Below are 19074 nucleotides of genomic sequence, written 5' to 3'. Positions count from 1 at the left end.
AACCTAGATGACCTTTGAGTACAGGCTACATATGACCAAGGTGACGTCGACCCCTTTCTATTGAAGTGTGTAACTTAACCTTTTACTTTCCTTGCAGGTTATATATATGATGTATTCTGTGAATGTGCATGTGGCATTTAAATAAAGTATTTAGCTTGTCGTGAGTTAGCATGTGTTGTGTATCTTTGTATAGGAGGATAGCCTATTCTTTTAGTCAGAGTTAACTCGACATGAACAGAGGTTAATCCTGGTCAGGTAAGTGGTAACTGGATGAGGGGAAAGGAGCCCCTCGAACTAAAGAACAGGTTGTGCTCAACTAATAGTCTTTGTGTGATCTGATATATAGTAATCCCGATTCCCCTGTCATGTACTACGGTAATAATAGGATGAGCTCGTGCTAAGGCTGCCGTCTGGTAGGAGATTCTGGGTCTGTCTGAGGCCGCGAGACTATGGGTGTTGCTGCCGTCTGGTAGGAGATTCTGGGTCTGCCTGGGGCCGCGAGACTATGTGTGTTGCTGCCGTCTGGTAGGAGATTCTGGGTCTGCCTGAGGCCGCGAGACTATGTGTGTTGCTGCCGTCTGGTAGGAGATTCTGGGTCTGCCTGAGGCCGCGAGACTATGTGTGTTGCTGCCGTCTGGTAGGAGATTCTGGGTCTGCCTGAGGCCGCGAGACTATGTGTGTTGCTGCCGTCTGGTAGGAGATTCTGGGTCTGCCTGAGGCCGCGAGACTATGTGTGTTGCTGCCGTCTGGTAGGAGATTCTGGGTCTGCCTGAGGCCGCGAGACTATGGGTGTTGCTGCCGTCTGGTAGGAGATTCTGGGTCTGCCTGAGGCCGCGAGACTATGTGTGTTGCTGCCGTCTGGTAGGAGATTCTGGGTCTGCCTGAGGCCGCGAGACTATGTGTGTTGCTGCCGTCTGGTAGGAGATTCTGGGTCTGCCTGAGGCCGCGAGACTATGTGTGTTGCTGCCGTCTGGTAGGAGATTCTGGGTCTGCCTGAGGCCGCGAGACTATGTGTGTTGCTGCCGTCTGGTAGGAGATTCTGGGTCTGCCTGAGGCCGCGAGACTGTGATTGCTGAGATTGCGAGGCTGTGAGGTCTTGATATATATATATATAATAGGAATTCCCTGTCCTTAGGTGGTACATATATATGTGGTTATTTAGGTGTAAAAAGGCCCTAGGGAGGGGGTAACGTTCTGGTTTGGGTCAGAAGGGCTCTGTGGAGCGGGTTCTATCTGGAGGGAAAACCAAAGCAGAACAACAGCACTAAACAGGGCTTACATATATTATGATTGGTTTTTTTTAATGTAATTTCAATGAATAATAATAAAAAAAATATATATAAAAAATATTTTAAATTATAGGTATTAGTAACATTTAGTATAGTAAGGTTTCAAATTGGACAGATGTTCCAGTAATATCCAAACATGTAAATACAGTTTTAAATTGGCCAAAACAATAGGGATCATACAAAAGTTGAGGTATTTAAACCAGGACATAAGCCAATGACATAAAGAGGGAAATTAATTAGATCAAAAACAACAGAACTGAACACATATAGTGGAAATATTTTTAGATGCAAGATTGATCTTTTAAAATAATTGATTATGCATTTATTTATATATTTATATATTTATATTTATTTAATGCTCTTTTTGTATACTTTTTAACATCAAAATATATGTATTTAATTATATATTTTCAAGTACCTGTTGATTGTAAGTGAATGGCAATTATGCATTTTGAATATGAACCTATGGTATCTTAAAACATAACCACAACGTCTATTTCCTACTTATTACCTATTTTTGCACTGTCACTTTAAGGTGTAGTCACATGACATATAGCTCTAAAAAAACTCAAAAGTATTTAAACAACTGGTATGGCCAACAGCGCGTCATGTGATCAAGTCCCCTGCGAGGGACGAAACGCGTCATGGCTGCTGCAACATTTGAAGAGTTCAAATAAAATACAGCTGAAGAGCCACGGTGGTCCATGCTCTTTCTTTTGCCCAAGGGAGACTGGTGAAACGGGAAGGAGTCTAATTGTATATATATATATATATATATATTACCTACTGGCGATAGCCAGTAGGTAGTTATAGTTAGGACCACGTTTCCATAGGAAAACCTCAACATTCTATTTTGAATAACTTTGGCGCCGGTCGACGAATCCTCGCAAATTTTTCAAAATAGGTGGGGCGCTACGCTCCGCTCCTACCCTGAAAGTCTCGGGGGGATCCGTCTAGCGGGGGCTGAGATAAAAGGGGGGTCCCAAAACGCGTTTTTCCCATGCATTTTTCCATAGGACCTTTAGAACGAGCTACAGCCCGAACGGCTGAACAGAATTACTCAAAATTTGGCAGAGAGGTAGTCCCTAGGTCAAGGAAGTGCCTTTTGTAGGTTTGGTGTAAATCTGTTCAGTAGATTCTGAGAAAATAGCCTTTAAATCAATATATATATCTGAGCCAGCTTACGGTACGCTTACCGTACGCTTACGGTAAGCGTACGGTGGCGTGCGCGAGCGCGATTCTGATTGGCTCTTAGATCTTAGTAAACATTCGAATCGGCCGAAACCAGGAAGCGGCGGCCGCCATTTTGTCTCTCGCACTGAGAGTGATTTTTAAAATATCAAGCCCAAAAACATGTAAAGGGGCTGTTTTGACAACTCCCTCCCACATAGTCATGTTGAGGGAGTCCCCAAACATCCCCCAAGTGCAAAAACGGTTTTATTTTTTTTTCGGCAATTTCGCGGGGTACGCTTACCGTACGCTTACCGTAAGCGTACGGTAAAAAAATAAAAATAAAAAAAACACTATCCACACTTACCCCACCCCCTGTGCTTTTGGTGGCCGAAGGCCACCAAATGTACAGGGCTTATTATAAGGGAAAAAAACTTAGCATTTAAAAAACCTTGCAAATTCACTGAAAAAACCATAGGTTTCACACATGTTATAGTTAGCGGAAATTTTACTGATAAAAAACCAGTGAAATTCCCCCGTTATAGTTAGCGCAGGCAACTATAACTCACGCGACTGCAATCTTCTGCTGATGACATATGTGTCTTTATGAAAAAAAAATATTTGTAATATATGTATAGCTAAAAATGTATGGAAGAAGACATGGGCAAATAAGTGTCTAAATACAGTATTAGCATCAGCAGAGGATTGCGGTCGCGTGAGTTATAGTTGCCTGCGCTAACTATAACGGGGGAATTTCACTGGTTTTTTATCAGTAAAATTTCCGCTAACTATAACATGTGTGAAACCTATGGTTTTTTCAGTGAATATATATATATATATATATATATTATCTGCTGGCGGTCGCCAGTAGATAGTTATAGTTAGGACCGAGTTTCCATAGGAAATCTCAAAATTCTATTTTGAATAACTTTGGCGCCGATTGACGAATCCTCGCGAAATTTTCAAAACTAATGGGGCACTCCGCTCCGCTCCTACCCTGAAAGTCTCGGGGTGATTTGTCAAGCGGGGGCCGAGAAAAAGGGGGGGTCCCAAAACGCGTTTTCCCCATGGATTTTTCCATAGGGACTTTAGTCGCAGCTACAGCCCGAACGGCTGAACAGAATTACGTGAAATTTGGCAGAGAGGTAGCCATAAGGTCCATGAAGTGCCTTTTGCAGGTTTGGTGTAAATCTGCTCAGTATTTCCAGAGAAAATAGCATTTAAATCAATATATATATATCTGTACGCGCGCAGCGTGCGCGCTGGGTGCGCGCACCTTGCCGTGCGCGAGCGCAATTCTGATTGGTTGTTAGATCTTAGTAAACATTCAAATCGGTCAAAACCAGGAAGTGTCGGCCGCCATTTTGTCTCTCGCACTCTGAGGGGGTGAAAAACAAATGTGGAGAACGTGAAAAGGGGGCAGGGTGGACAGTTCCTGACCCCCTAGCCGTGGTCAGGGGGTCCCAGAATGTATTTTTTTTTCAAAAAATCGCCGAGTGCGCGCACCCTGCGCGCACCACCTAAACGGAAGTTTGCGCAGCGTGCGCGCACTCCGCGATTTTTCGAAAAAAAAAAAATGTATTTGGCCCTTGGGGGTGAAGCACTCCATGCCCACCGCGTGCGCACGGTGCGTGAAGCGCTCCATGCGTGCACGGCACAAACTGCTTAAAGTGTGCGCGCCCGGTGCGCGAAGCGCCACGTGCACGCACGGCACGAACTGCGTAAAGTGGTGCCCACCACGCGCGCACGGTGCGCGAAGGGCACCGTGCGCGCGCCGTGAAAAAGTTTTGTTTAAAAAAATATATTAATAAATACATAACTTAGCATTTAAAAAACCATACAAATTCACTGAAAAAACCATAGGTTTCACACACGTTATAGTTAGGAATTAGCATTTAAAAAACCTTGCAAATTCACTTAAAAAACCATAGGTTTCACACATGTTATAGTTAGCTGGGCATTTCCCTCGTAAAAAACCAATGAAATTCCCCCGTTATAGTTAGTGCAGGCAACTATAAGTCACGCGACCGCAATACGCTGCTGATGACGTCAGATATTATATCACTGATGACATATGTGGCTTTCTGAAAAAAAAAAATGAAATATATGTATAGCTAAAGATGAATGGAAGTAGACATGGTTAAATAAGTGTCTAAATACAGTGATGTAATATCTGACGTCATCAGCAGCGTATTGCGGTCACGTGAGTTATAGTTGCCTGCACTAACTATAACGGGGGAATTTCATTGGTTTTTTACGAGGGAAATGCCCAGCTAACTATAACATGTGTGAAACCTATGGTTTTTTAAGTGAATATATATTCACCGTGCGCGCAAAAATTAAAAATAAATACATAACTTAGCATTTAAAAAAACGTACAAATTCACTGAAAAAACCATAGGTTTCACACACGTTATAGTTAGGAATTAGCATTTAAAAAACCTTGCAAATTCACTTAAAAAACCATAGGTTTCACACAAGTTATAGTTAGCTGTATATTTCACTCGTAAAAAACCAATGAAATTCCACGTTATAGTTAGATCAGGTAACTATAACTTGCGCGACCGCAATGCACAATGTGTCATTTCAGATGTCATCATTGATGTCATGAGTGATGTCACTGACCATGTCATAAGTGATGTAATATGTGACGTCATCAGCAGTGCATTGCGGTCGCGCAAGTTATAGTTACCTGATCTAACTATAACGTGGAATTTCATTGGTTTTTTACGAGTGAAATGTACAGCTAACTATAACTTGTGTGAAACCTATGGTTTTTTAAGTGAATTTGCAAGGTTTTTTAAATGCTAATTCCTAACTATAACGTGTGTGAAACCTATGTTTTTTTCAGTGAATAAATATATATATATAAGCCTTGGGCATTTTTGTTGGAAATATATATATATATATATATATATTTATATATACATATACTATGGGAACTACAAGAATGCCTGCCAATACCAAATTCCAATGTGATTCCTGCATCAAAGATGATTGCATGACTACCTGATCTACCCGTGCTTGGATTTGATAAGGTAACTTCAACTATTGCAACGGTGAGTGACTGATTGCATGAGTGATGATTTAAGTTGATTGATAATTCATGTGAGGGAGGGTGTGTGTTGAACTGTAATATGGGGCATTTCTTGAGATGATTATTGATTTACATTGTTTGAGGCTTGAGTGATAGTCTTTTCTATGTAGGTGATCAGCCCTTTCACACTATGCCCGATTTAATTGCGGGGTGTTCTCCTTTTTTATGGTTCTTCAGAAACCATAACAGTCACTTTAGTTAACAAATAAAATCCTATGCAAAATACTGCAATTCTTGTTCTTCAACAGCAGTGCACTCCACGTACATCTTGCTCGGGTCATGGTGATTCATGATGATGATGATGACTGGTCTTGGACGGTGTTACTTGGAATCAGGACTGGAGGAGTATCATTGAAGAACTCAGGGCCGAAGCTGTAGGACTACCTCATCAACTGCTAGAAGCAAGAAGTTATTGAGTAAAGTGAATTTTTTTTTATTGAATCAATTAACAAAAATTGTTACAAAAAGTTTCCTATAAAATATCCTCAAAACTTGCTTACTACAGTTACAATTATTAACTGCTTTACAAATTTGTTGCACTGCATCCGCTAATAAAAATCCTGCGATGCAGGTCATAGACAATAAAGACAATAAAACCCATAGATCAATTGTGAAAAGAAAAGAAAAGTAAAAGAAAAGAATGAGTGCATACATTTTTTTTAAAAGCAAGGAACTTTCCCCTGTGTGCAAACTTAAAGAATCGGGCAAAATCATTTAAAATTTCCAGATAAAAATGCATTTAAGGCAGACCTATTTTGGAACAAAAATTTCAATAAAAATGCAGAGTACATAAATCGAGTGATGACGTGGAAATCAGAGTCTGGGCATACCAAATGAGCAGTCCTGAAGTTCTAATGTGCAATGTACATTACTTAAACGTTCTTTAACTTTATGTGCAAATTTGACGAACCTAGCCAGTTCCATCAGGATCTCGAGGCTAAACAAAAGTTTCATAGCACCATTGCAAGTACGCGTCCCATATTTTAAAAACAATGGCCTCAGTAAAGTGCGACGTGCATGTATCAAGCAATGGCATATGCAGACCAAGTGAACCATGGATTCCTCATGCTGAGGACATAATCTGCAAGTGGTGATCGACTCTAAGGATTTCCAGCGCATGTTAATATCTTTTATCGGCAACGCCATAAGCCTCACTGTTAACATTTGCTTTAAAATGATCCTATTTAACGCAGCATCAAGTTATTGAGTATCAACTTCAGTTCAAAGGGGAAAACAAGTCTGAGGCCTAGTACTCAGCTGTGTGAAATAGAGAGAGGTGCTTTTGTAAAATGCTACTCTGTGTGTTGGACTTGTGGCAAAAGTGATACTCTGAGCCCCCCTTTTGTTTTTTTTGCTCTTCCTCTCAGTCTTCTTGATACACTCCTCATGAAGCTTACCTTCCTTCTCCTTGACTCTAAAATACAGTTTCTCTTCTACAATCCACAGGCCTTCTTCTGGTCTCCTTCACGAACGAAAGGCGGAAGCTAGCTGAGCTCAACAACACTCCTGCTTACCTACCGGACCAGTTCAGACAGACCCTAAAGAGTGGACATTCCGAAGGAGAATGTAGACGCACCAACCAATTTTGCAATACAGTATAATATTTCTTTTAACAATCATATAACTAAAAGAAGCGGGTGGTAGATTCACTCCCCAACATGGAAAACAGAACATTTAAATATATGATAATTTGGGTCTCGGGGGCAGAAGGACACTTTGCAATGCATTTACCTGTACTCTGTCATACTCATTCCTTTGTTTCCTTCTAGCAATAGATTGATGGTTAATGATGTGCTGCTGCTCATTACCCAGGTGAATATTGGCCTTGTGTTGTTTGTCTTTGTCAAACTTTTCCCCAAATCCCATTACCCATCCATTCATCAAACCCTAACCCTCATCCCCCGAGCTGTGTGATTATTGAGGTGTGGCTTAAATTACACCATCGTTGAATCACACCCTTAGTGCGGCGGATGTGGTGAAAGCAACACAAACTTACAGTAGAATCTTCTAAGCAGTGGCCTACACCAGTCCATTACCAACCCATGCATAAAAACCACTCACGTTTAAATAAGAAGACATTATGTTCTAGAATCATGTGAGACATCGTAATCAGCGTTTCCGAATGTTCAAACAACTCAACTCAATCTAGCTTCCAACATTAGAGACACAAAACAAATCTTGAACATCCTTACTGACATCAATTGGGATCCATCCATGACCTTAGTGACACTATATGTAGTGTCACTGTTTACTAACATCAAACATGACCAAGGCCTTCAAGCACTCGAACACTTTTTATATAAAAGACCGGTGGAGTTGTTTGTTGCTCTTCGGCAAATTTAGTTCCCTTTCTACCCTGTCTCCAAAGAGGCAGATGAATATTAAATAGGATACTACATCAGTCGCACACCTCATGTATGAAATGCGGATATTAATGTATTATCCTATATGTCGTAAGTCGACGTTGAGGAAAATGAATCTAATGGACTGCACTACAGGTAAAGGAACGGACTACATAGATTTTATTTGGCACATTTGTCGCTGTGTATCCCATATGCCAAATTTGACATCAAATCATACACTTACTCCCACTTTATTCTGTGGCCTCACCCACCACCATGTATATCTAACAAATTCATTTGCTAGGCAGTAACCAAGGAAAGGAATCTTGATTTTCTCTACTGCAGGGGGTAGGGTAGAGGGATTAGACAGGTAGGGTAGAGCTTTTTTTATATATAAGAGAGGGGCCACTACACTGATCATCGATTCATCATCTTTGGCTTATTCCGTCATGGTACAATTTGAAAGGGAAAAATATGAACAAGTATAAATTAAATCTGTTATGGAACACCATGAAATATGCTCTGGAATCACTTCACGTGGGTATCGCACCAAATGTGGCACATGCCACAAATTGATTTTCCAATTTGGTAGGCTGCAACGGCAGAACTTAGGAAAAATGAAAGGAGTGACGTACTAAGAGGTGACTGAGTGGGCAAAGGGACAACAAAGAACACACCATGTGTGTTCAGTTTGCAATGTATTGAAAACATTGTAAACGGTGCATTAACTGAAGTAGACGCACATTACACAGCCAAGTCTGCAGTCATGAATGGATTGACCCATACTGCACTTCGGTCATAGTTGGCAAAAATGCCATGGGCAGGGAGGGGGGATGATGAATGATAGGTAGGATAGATATGGCTCACTTAACAAATACAGCAAGTCAAGGGAGTAGAACAAAGAATAAAAATAATTAAATAACCCCCACTTAGAATTATAGCTGTGAATTGTAGTGAATGATAACACTACATAAACCAAGTAAGCAGAATAGGTGAGCAGCAGCATCCTCCTCAAGAGAAGAAGAGCTGCCTTGCTTATTCATCCAAACAATCCAAATATTCATTCATCCTTTTATTTTAATTCACCCATAGCCACGATGATTAAGCTTATCTTTCTCCTAACTAGTCTTTCACCAAAAATTCTGATTCATTAAACACCCAGTCAATAGCAAACCGTTCTTCAAACCATCCTATCATCCCTTTACTTACCCACGCACCCTTTCACCCACCCACCCATTAACTCATATACCATTTCCTTTCTTTTAAGTTACCTTCTGTTCTTTCATGTCTCTGTGAGATTTTGCTGTGTTGCAGATAGAAGATGCCCTAATAACAACTACTGCTGTGGCTGGTAAAGCTGGGGGTGGCGGGCTTCACCCCACAGTCATTTTGTATGACAACGAGCGATGCCATGGCCATAGCTAGTGAAGATATTAATTGCAAGTTATTATGTGACTTACCAGTGCCTGTCCCTGCTGCCGCTTCTCCATCTCCAACTGACGCGTCTCCACCTGCAGTGGCACTGGAGTCAGCATCACCCATGTTCTGTGTGGCTAGAATAAAACATTACACATAATTTAGATTCCAGTGATGCAACCCCAAATACAACTGCAATGCAGCACTACATCTCAGTTAGCACGCCAATATCTTCCAAATATCACTCTAGGCATTTGATTCATTGGTTCACAAAGTTAGACAAGCCAGGCATGGAATAATGGTCAATGAAAGACATATGGCGTTGGATGACAAATGCAATGGGAGTGGAACCTCATGTTTTTTTCCCGTATTGCTGCACTGTCATGGGATACTGCTGGTATACTGTAACTATAAAGGAATGGCTTTGCACTGCAGCATACTATGTTGGTGTTGTGGGGTGTGGTCCATGAAGACCATGGACACTCCCTCGTGAACAGAACTGTGTTAGAGCTAGGAATAAGCAGGAAAAGGAAAGTCTTCTCAACAAACATACATAATGCTTTTTATTTAAAATTCTCGCTTACTTGGGCCTTCTATCCTAATCTTCACGATAGACAGCACAAACATTCTAGTACCCCAAGATTGTACCCTAAGAAGTCCACAACAATCAAAAAAGGACTTACTGGGATAGGCAGAGCCCTCTGCTGCGGCACTGGTGGTCGACGTCAGCTGACCAGCTTCTCACGGACCCTCAGAAAAGTCCCTCTTCTTGCCTTTGGGTGCTGATGAAATAAATTAAGAAGATAAATAAATTTAGATTAGTGATTCTGTTAATAATCTCGACAAAATGTGTTATAAAAAGCAAATGCAGTCGCTAAAATAGATCACCTATAGTACTATTAGTTTCGACTCAAGTTTATTGACTGTTGTTTAATCCACATTCCAAATCTCCTTAACAAAAGCTACATTTGGAACTAATGCATTACAGTAAATGATCTTTGATTCTATCTATTCACATTTCTCAACACCCTTGGTGAGCCTACTCAGTCTCCCTTTTTTGCAATGCATAGATGCATACTTCACATCACTGTGAATTCAATTAAATAACCTCAAACTGTACGAGCTACATAAACAAAGTCACAGAGTGAACGTGCTATTCAGTGATTCACTAGTCTGCAATGGCTTTTTAATTATTCAGCCAAAGCGAGCGCCTGATGACTGCGACTAGGTAGCGGCACCTGCCTTTCAGGAACTAGAAACGGGATCACACAATAATATACCAGTGTAAAGTAAACATATCTTACCTTCCAGTGTGAGCAGCGTGCTATTCAGAATTTTTTTTTGCATTTTAGAACACAAACACAACAAATAATTAATACTCACCCCAAGAGCTTGATGCCTAGCAGGTCGAACAGGGACTGGTCCATAATGTCCACCCAATGGTGCTTCAGCTGCTGGGTGGTGCGTCAAACCTGGCTGGTGTACCACACACACCGGCACCCAATCCCCCAGAACCACCAATGCTCCCGCATGGGGTAGCTGCTACTGGGCATGCCGTCTGCTGCCAGAACAGAGGGGAGGTGGCGCTGCACAAAATAAATAGTGCTGCCAACTCCTCCTCAACAAAGATCGCCTGGGGCTGCACAACTGGGTGGCAGCGCCACCCCCAAGGAAGTTGCCCCTCTGCCATGGTGCTGGGTGGGGAAGTAATAAGAAGGAAAAGGAAGGAAAAGTAAAAAAGAAAGAAATAGGATAAGAAGGGGAAAAAAAGTCAATAAGTCACAAAAATAATTACACAAAAAAGTAAAATACACAAACCTAAAGTCACACACTATTTTAAAAAATAAAAATTAAGGGTAGAACAGTAATGAAGAAGGAGGATTATAAAGCAGAAATGTAGGCCCAGCACCATAACAGAGAGCAGAAAAACAAGATGGGTGCACCCATGCAGACCGTGCGGTACCGTTTGCTCGCACTTTAGAATGCAAAAACACACTTGAGAACCATGTAGTGCCATCCATGAGCTGTTTTGGAGTGCGTGGACGTATTCTGCATTCCCAACGCAACGCGAACGGGCGTAACTGCAAACTGCAAACTGCACCTGTAAGCGGAACTCCGTATAGCACGGATGAGGTTTTTTCGACTTCGAGGAATTCCTTGTAGTAAGACTCCGCCTACTCCGCCCACCTGTACAGAGAACCTAGACACACACTTAGGTTCTACTCACTTACAGAATTTTAGACATTTCAATATATAGGTGCTGATGAAATGCCAAGTGATAGTTTTTCGACACAATTGAGCCATGAAACAAGTTGACCACAGAGTAAGATCTAGGTATATCGATTAGTTTTTCTATCACTAAGTATACCATCTACATTGTCTCATAGTCTCTCACTGCGCTTTTAACCTCGACATTGACTCAAAGCCCTATTCATAGCCCCACAAGGTCTATCGTTGATTTTAGTTCACATTTCTCCAATCTTCTTATCCACCGACTGGAAACACACTCAAATCCCCAATCACCCACTGGTGAGTAAAAGATCTAATTTAAAGCGCCTTCTCATGGGGGAACACTAGGCATTGCAGAGCCAGCCCAAAGAGGAGCAGGTCCAATGATGAAGCATGCCACTGTTGGCTGGGTGGGGGCACTTTGTTTATATGAGTGCACACTCCCAGTGACTACATACAGACAAGAGAGTAGCAGGCAGCAGGTCAGCAAAGCAAATCAGGAGTCTAGCAAAGTAGCAGTCCAGCAGAGTGGCAGTCATTTAGCAGCACAGCAGTCCTTCTTCCTGGCAGTGCATCCACAGGTCCTGAAGTGTACTAAAGTGGTGGTGTCTGAGGTCCTTCTTTTATACACAGTTGTGCCTTTGAAGTGGGCAGGAACCTCTAGAGACATGCATTTGAAATGCACAGATGCCCTGCCCTGCCAGCCTTGGCTCAATCAATCAATCAATCAGGGGTTTATATAGTGCACTTCTTACCCATGAAGGCGCTGGTGGGGGGAGCTCCGGATCAGTCGAAGAGCCAGGTCTTGATGTCCTTCCTGAATGTGTGCAGTATTGGGGAGCATCTGATGTTCACGGGGAGCTCATTCCAGGTCTGGGCTGCGATGTGGGAGAAGGCTCTCCCACCTGTTCTGTTTCTGCGGATGCGGGTAACCTCTGCCAGGGCGAGGTCGGTGGAGTGGAGATTTCTCTTGGGTACGTAGAAGGATAATCTATCGTTGAGGTATTTGGGTCCAATGTTGTTGAGGGATTTGTAGGCGTGGGTGAGGAGTTTGAAGGTAACCCTCTTCTCCACAGGGAGCCAGTGGAGGTCTCGTAGGTGTTGGGTCATGTGTTCGTGGCATGGAGTCCTGAGGATGAGTCTGGAAGCAGCATTCTGGATGGTCTGGAGTCTGTGTAGGAGAGAACTGTTGATTCCGGTGTATAGGGCATTGCCGTAGCTCAGTCTGCTGCTTATGAGCGCGTGGGTGACTGTCTTTCTGCAGTCGAGGGGGATCCATTTGAAGGTCTTGTGGAGGATGCACAGGCATTTGAAGCTAGTGAAGGCGACAGCATTGATCTGGCGTTTCATGGAGAGGGAAGAGTAGAGGATGATGCCGAGGTTGCGTGCATGGTCTGGAGGAGTGGGTGGGTTCCCGAAGGCGGAGGGCCACCAGGAGATGTCCCAGGCAGAGATGCAGGGACTGAGGATGAGAACCTTGGTTTTCTCTGAGTAGAGCTCCACTAAGAAGGGGGACCCCTGAAAACTGATACGGGCAGGTATACCAGGGGAATAAACAAGTACCAAGGAAAACAGAGTACCTGCCACAAATAAATAGTAAGTACGGCCCTACGAGGGGTCCGGATACTTAAGAGCTTCAACCAACGGGCAAAACCAGGGCACAAGACGACCAAGCAGACAGAGTCTAAACAGGTTAGGATATTTTTAGAATAGAATCTTTTTAAAAAGCACCAATAGGTACGTTTACAATAACAAAAAATGTGGTGACAGAGTGCCGACGCGCGTTTCGGTGAACAAGCCCCAGCAGGGGCTGCACCTTCATCAGGGCGAAGGAGGGCGGGGATGGTAGGACAAGCACACCTATAAATAAAAATATAGAACAATAAGGGGAGAGTTATAACAGGGATAACCGGTGCGTGTTATCTATACATCTAGGGCTCCAGTTACAAAAAACATTAGCAATTACATTGGCATACATAATACAATGTAAAACTCTAAACAAAGGTTTGTAAAGAATTAATCTTATCAAAATAATTTTTTGTTATTGTAAACGTACCTATTGGTGCTTTTTAGCTGCATGGGCTGCAGAAAGTCCATTCCTTCTAACTAGATATGTTAAAATGATTATCTCTATTTTGTACATGTTTTTAATCTACATGCATTTTTGTTGTCTGGTGTTTGTTGAGACTGTTGGATGTGAGAGAATCTGAGTGTAAGGTTGCATGAAGGAGTGGTTCGTGGGACTGTTAATGATTTGCTAATTGGAAATTGTATTATCCTAATTATCCTCTTTACTTCTTTGTTGAATTTACTTTGTTAACCTTCTTTAACCCTCTCTACAAACTCTCTCCAAAAAAATGAATTCTATATGCACACAACGAATTATGATGAAATAAAAAGATTCTATTCTAAAAATATCCTAACCTGTTTAGACTCTGTCTGCTTGGTCGTCTTGTGCCCTGGTTTTGCCCGTTGGTTGAAGCTCTTAAGTATCCGGACCCCTCGTAGGGCCGTACTTACTATTTATTTGTGGCAGGTACTCTGTTTTCCTTGGTTTCTCTGAGTAGAGCTTCAGGCAGCTGTCTTTCATCCAGGTTGCCACGTTCCTCATTCCCTCCTGGAATCAGAGTCTGGTGTCTTCGGGATTCTTCATGAGTGAGAGGATGAGCTGGATGTCGTCCGCGTAGGATACAATGCTGAGTCCATGCTGTCTGACGATGGCGGAGAGGAGGGCCATGTAGATGTTGAAGAGCGTGGGGCTGAGTGATGAGCCTTGGGGCACTCCGCAGTTGATGTCGTTGGGTTTGGAGAGGAAGGGAGGGAGTCTGATCCTCTGGGTTCTACCGAAGAGAAAGGATCGAATCCAGTAAAGGGCGGTGCCTTGTATCCCTGCGTCGTGAAGTCTGGCTGCAAGGGTACGATGAGAGATGGTGTTGAAGGCTGAAGAGAGGTCTAGAAGGATGAGGGCCTCGGCGTGTCCCTGGTCAAGTAGCATGCAGATGTCATCTGTGGCAGTGAGGAGAGCGGTCTCGGTGCTGTGGTTACTGCGGAATCCGGACTGGGAGACGTCTAGGATGGAGTTCTCTTCCATGAAGGTGGTCAGCTGAACGTTCACGAGTCTCTCTGTGACTTTGGCTGTGAAGGAGAGTAGAGAGATGGGCCAGTAGTTTTTCAGGTCTGTTGGGTCGGCCGTGGGCTTCTTGAGGAGGGGTTTAACCTCTGCCTGCTTCCAGTCATCTGGGAAGATGCCGGACGTGATGGAGGATTAGATGGTCAGTCCAAGTTCGGTTGCGATGGTGGCCCTGTGGAATATGTGCAGTGGGCAGGGGTCCGTTGGGGCTCCTGGGTGGGTTTTAAGCATGGTTGCGGCGATGTGTTTGACGGTAGCGGGCTTCCAGGTCGAGATGGTTGGCTGATCGGCTGCGAGGGGGGGTGAAGGTGATGTCCAGCGTCGGCTCGCTGAAATTGTCGTAGAGGTACTTGATCTTATGGTGGAAGTATGAGCTGAGCTTGTTGCAGAGTTGCTGGGAAGGTGTGACGTCTGTCGCTTCGCTGGGAGGTTTTGTGAGCTGCTGTATGATGCTGAACAGTTCCTTGGTGTTAGTCGCGTTGGTCTGGACTTTGTCTCTTATGAAGGTCCGTTTGGTGTCCCTTATGCGCTGGTGGTATTCCTTCAGGGCGCTCCTGTGGTTGTTCCATGCTCCTGTGGTTTTCTGGTTTCACCAGGTTTTCTCTAGGCATCTGCAAAAGCGTATGGCTTCCTATAGTTCTGTGGTGAACCAGGGGGCCTTCAACGGGCGTTGCTTGGCGGGGTGCCGGAGGGGTGCGTGTATGTTGGCGCTGTGGGCTATCCAGCTGTGGTGTTCTGTGGCTGCGGAGTTAGTGTTGGTCGTGGCACTGGGGGGGTCTTGGCGTCGGGTGGTGTTGAGGAGTTAATCTGTGACCTTGCTCCAGTTTCTTTGTGGCGGTCGCGAGCGGGCTTGGGTGCGGTGGTGGTGTTGAAGGTGAAATGGATGTAGTGGTGGTCCGTCCAGGGCGGCTGGGTGGTGTGGCTGAACCAGATGTTTGCTCCTCCCATGAAGATAGGGTCCAGAGTGTGTCCAGCTCTGTGCATGGGTGTGTTGACCAGTTACTTCAGTCCGAGGTTGGCGAGACTGTCGAGGAGAGTGATGGGGTGTTTGTCGAGGTGGAAATTCAGGTTCCTGAGAAGGATGCAGAGCTTGCCACAGATCCTTCACCATCGACAATGGCCCCACCACCGAAGGCTGCAGGCACCAAATGGCTAAAGCAAGAAAATGCCAACTTTATAAGAGTGGCATTTTCTGAATTGTAACTTAAAATCTGACTTCACCATGAGTTAGGATTTTAAATTAGGATTCAAGAGACTCCAGTTGTATCTTCCCATTTGGAAATGACGCTTATAAAATGTAATACAGTAATCCCAATGTTATCTTATGGGAGATATAGGTCTTACAGAAGAGAAAATCAAATGTAAGAATTTCTAACTACCAAGACATGGAAAACTTAAAAGTACATGTCCTGCTTTTTAAACACCTTGCCCTCTGGGCTGTTGGGGTCCAACTTTAGGTGTATGGGATATGTAATAAATAAGGAAGGCTTGGGCCTGGCAAAAGGATGAGCTTGCCAGGTCGGCATTGCAGTTTAAAACTGCACACACAGGTTCTGCAATGGTCATTTCAATGCCTCTGACAGGGACACATTCACCTTTAGCAAATGTTCTGGAGGATTTCTCACCACTCTTGTGCAGCCTCCTTCAGTAGGCTGGATCCACTTAGAACTCCTTCCTGAAGTTCTTTTTGCGAGTCCCAAAGTATCCAACACACAATCCAAGGTTCTGAAATCTCAAAGAGGGTCCTTGAAAGTGTGAGACTTCAATTCCCGCAATCCACTTGAACAAAACCCTTACAAATCCACTGGTAGTACTCCAGGTTGGGGATTCTTTGTGGGGATGTCCAGGTGAGCTCTGTTAATCTGTAGCTTGCAGGGAGTCCACTCTCTAGTCCTTCTGAAGCAGGTTTGATCCACAGGGCTGTAGTTTCAAATGCCACTGGAAATCAAGCAAGCCTGGCTGAAGACGGCTGAAATGCCAGAAACCGGTCCTAGGATGCTTGTTTCCAGTCCAGGGAGGACCTGGCTTGGCAGTTCGGTCTGGACTGTTCCCATGTGGCACAGGGTCAAGACTGATTTGCATATGGCTGGGTTCAAACTGGAACGGCATGGTGAGCAAAAAAACGATGGATTTAGGCCCAGATCTCTGTACTGGGGTGAATGTATGACATTGTTCTGCATTCTGTCCATCAATTGTTGTTTTTGCATTGTCACCCCGAGTGGGAAGGGTATGCCCAGACGTGGGTCCCTTGCTCTCCTTGCCACTGGAAATCAAGCAAGCCTGGCTGAAGACGGCTGAAATGCCAGAAACCGGTCCTAGGATGCTTGTTTCCAGTCCAGGGAGGACCTGGCTTGGCAGTTCGGTCTGGACTGTTCCCATGTGGCACAGGGTCAAGACTGATTTGCATATGGCTGGGTTCAAACTGGAACGGCATGGTGAGCAAAAAAACGATGGATTTAGGCCCAGATCTCTGTACTGGGGTGAATGTATGACATTGTTCTGCATTCTGTCCATCAATTGTTGTTTTTGCAACTTTATAAGAGTGGCATTTTCTGAATTGTAACTTAAAATCTGAATTCACCATGAGTTAGGATTTTAAATTAGGATTCAAGAGACTCCAGTTGTATCTTCCCATTTGGAAATGACGCTTATAAAATGTAATACAGTAATCCCAATGTTATCTTATGGGAGATATAGGTCTTACAGAAGAGAAAATCAAATGTAAGAATTTCTAACTACCAAGACATGGAAAACTTAAAAGTACATGTCCTGCTTTTTAAACACCTTGCCCTCTGGGCTGTTGGGGTCCAACCTTAGGTGTATGGGATATGTAATAAATAAGGAAGGCTTGGGCCTGGCAAAAGGATGAGCTTGCCAGGTCGGCATTGCAGTTTAAAACTGCACACACAGGTTCTGCAATGGTCATTTCAATGCCTCTGACAGGGACACATTCACCTTTAGCAAATGTTCTGGAGGATTTCTCACCACTCTTGTGCAGCCTCCTTCAGTAGGCTGGATCCACTTAGAACTCCTTCCTGAAGTTCTTTTTGCGAGTCCCAAAGTATCCAACACACAATCCAAGGTTCTGAAATCTCAAAGAGGGTCCTTGAAAGTGTGAGACTTCAATTCCCGCAATCCACTTGAACAAAACCCTTACAAATCCACTGGTAGTACTCCAGGTTGGGGATTCTTTGTGGGGATGTCCAGGTGAGCTCTGTTAATCTGTAGCTTGCAGGGAGTCCACTCTTTAGTCCTTCTGAAGCAGGTTTGATCCACAGGGCTGTAGTTTCAAATGATGCAAAAAGGAGCGATCTAAGGCGTCCTGGCCTTTGGAAATGCACATCAAAATAGTCAGCAGAGACCCTTCTGATTCTCTTAAGTTTCAAGCAGCAGTTCTGAAGGGCTCTGCCCCTCTCAGATACTTATTCCAAGTTCTCTGGGTCAGCAGGAGGTCACTCCTGACCAATGGGAGCAGGGTAACTCCCCAAGGGTATGACCACCACCTGTTGTGTGTGGCATTATTTTGTCCCAGAGTGCGCCAAATCCTCCAAATTCATAATGGCTGATTTTCCAGCAGGGAGTTAAGAGCTGGGTAAACAAACCCCTAGGATGGATAATTTCCATAGACTTCCACCCCCTGCATCTGCTCATTTCTTCCTTAATCCTAGCTCTGGCTTGAGGTCAAAAGTGTAGAGTGGTAACTGACACTGAGGCCTTCCCCTTTTCTTTGAAGACCATGGTTTACAACCCCTCTCCCTGCTCTGGCATTGCTGTGTAGCAGCACTCTGCCCTCCCAGCAGAGCTGGTTAACCCCAGGTGCTCTTTATCACCTCTTCAAAGCAGCCAGGCTCACTCACTTAACTCTGACCAATCAGGACAGACCACTGGAAGGGTGAATCTGGACCTACACACAAGAAAGTCTTACAACTTTGTGTCTGTGCATTTTAGGAGAAATGCAACAATATTATATTGTTGGATTCATCACTACCATTCCGGGAAGACTTTGAATGAAAGTTCTATCACTCTCCTATCAGGAGTTATTAGTTAATAACCTCTTGCCATGTTAACCTATGTGGCATGGGATTTGCAAGGGGAATAATGACTTGGGCCATTTGTTTCAGCACCAGGACTTATAAAAACATATTTTACAAGTACTCCGCCTATATCTACAGGATCCCCACCCCATGGAACAACTAGTGGAGACTTTAGGGGTTCTGAATCTGTAGAAATATTGCTGATCCTCCCTCCACAGTGCTCCTAGCATCAAAGTCTAATTTGGGCAGCACTTTATCACAATGTGGGGAGTGAAATGGGAAATTTCACTTAACCCAGGGGATATAAAACTCATTTTATAAGGGTCAACCTTATACATACCTGCCCCCCACCCCTGGGAATCCTAGG

Source organism: Triturus cristatus, chromosome 6, assembly GCF_964204655.1.
Source record: "Triturus cristatus chromosome 6, aTriCri1.1, whole genome shotgun sequence".
Taxonomy (NCBI): Eukaryota; Metazoa; Chordata; class Amphibia; order Caudata; family Salamandridae; genus Triturus; species Triturus cristatus.
Note: the sequence above shows the minus strand (reverse complement) of the source record.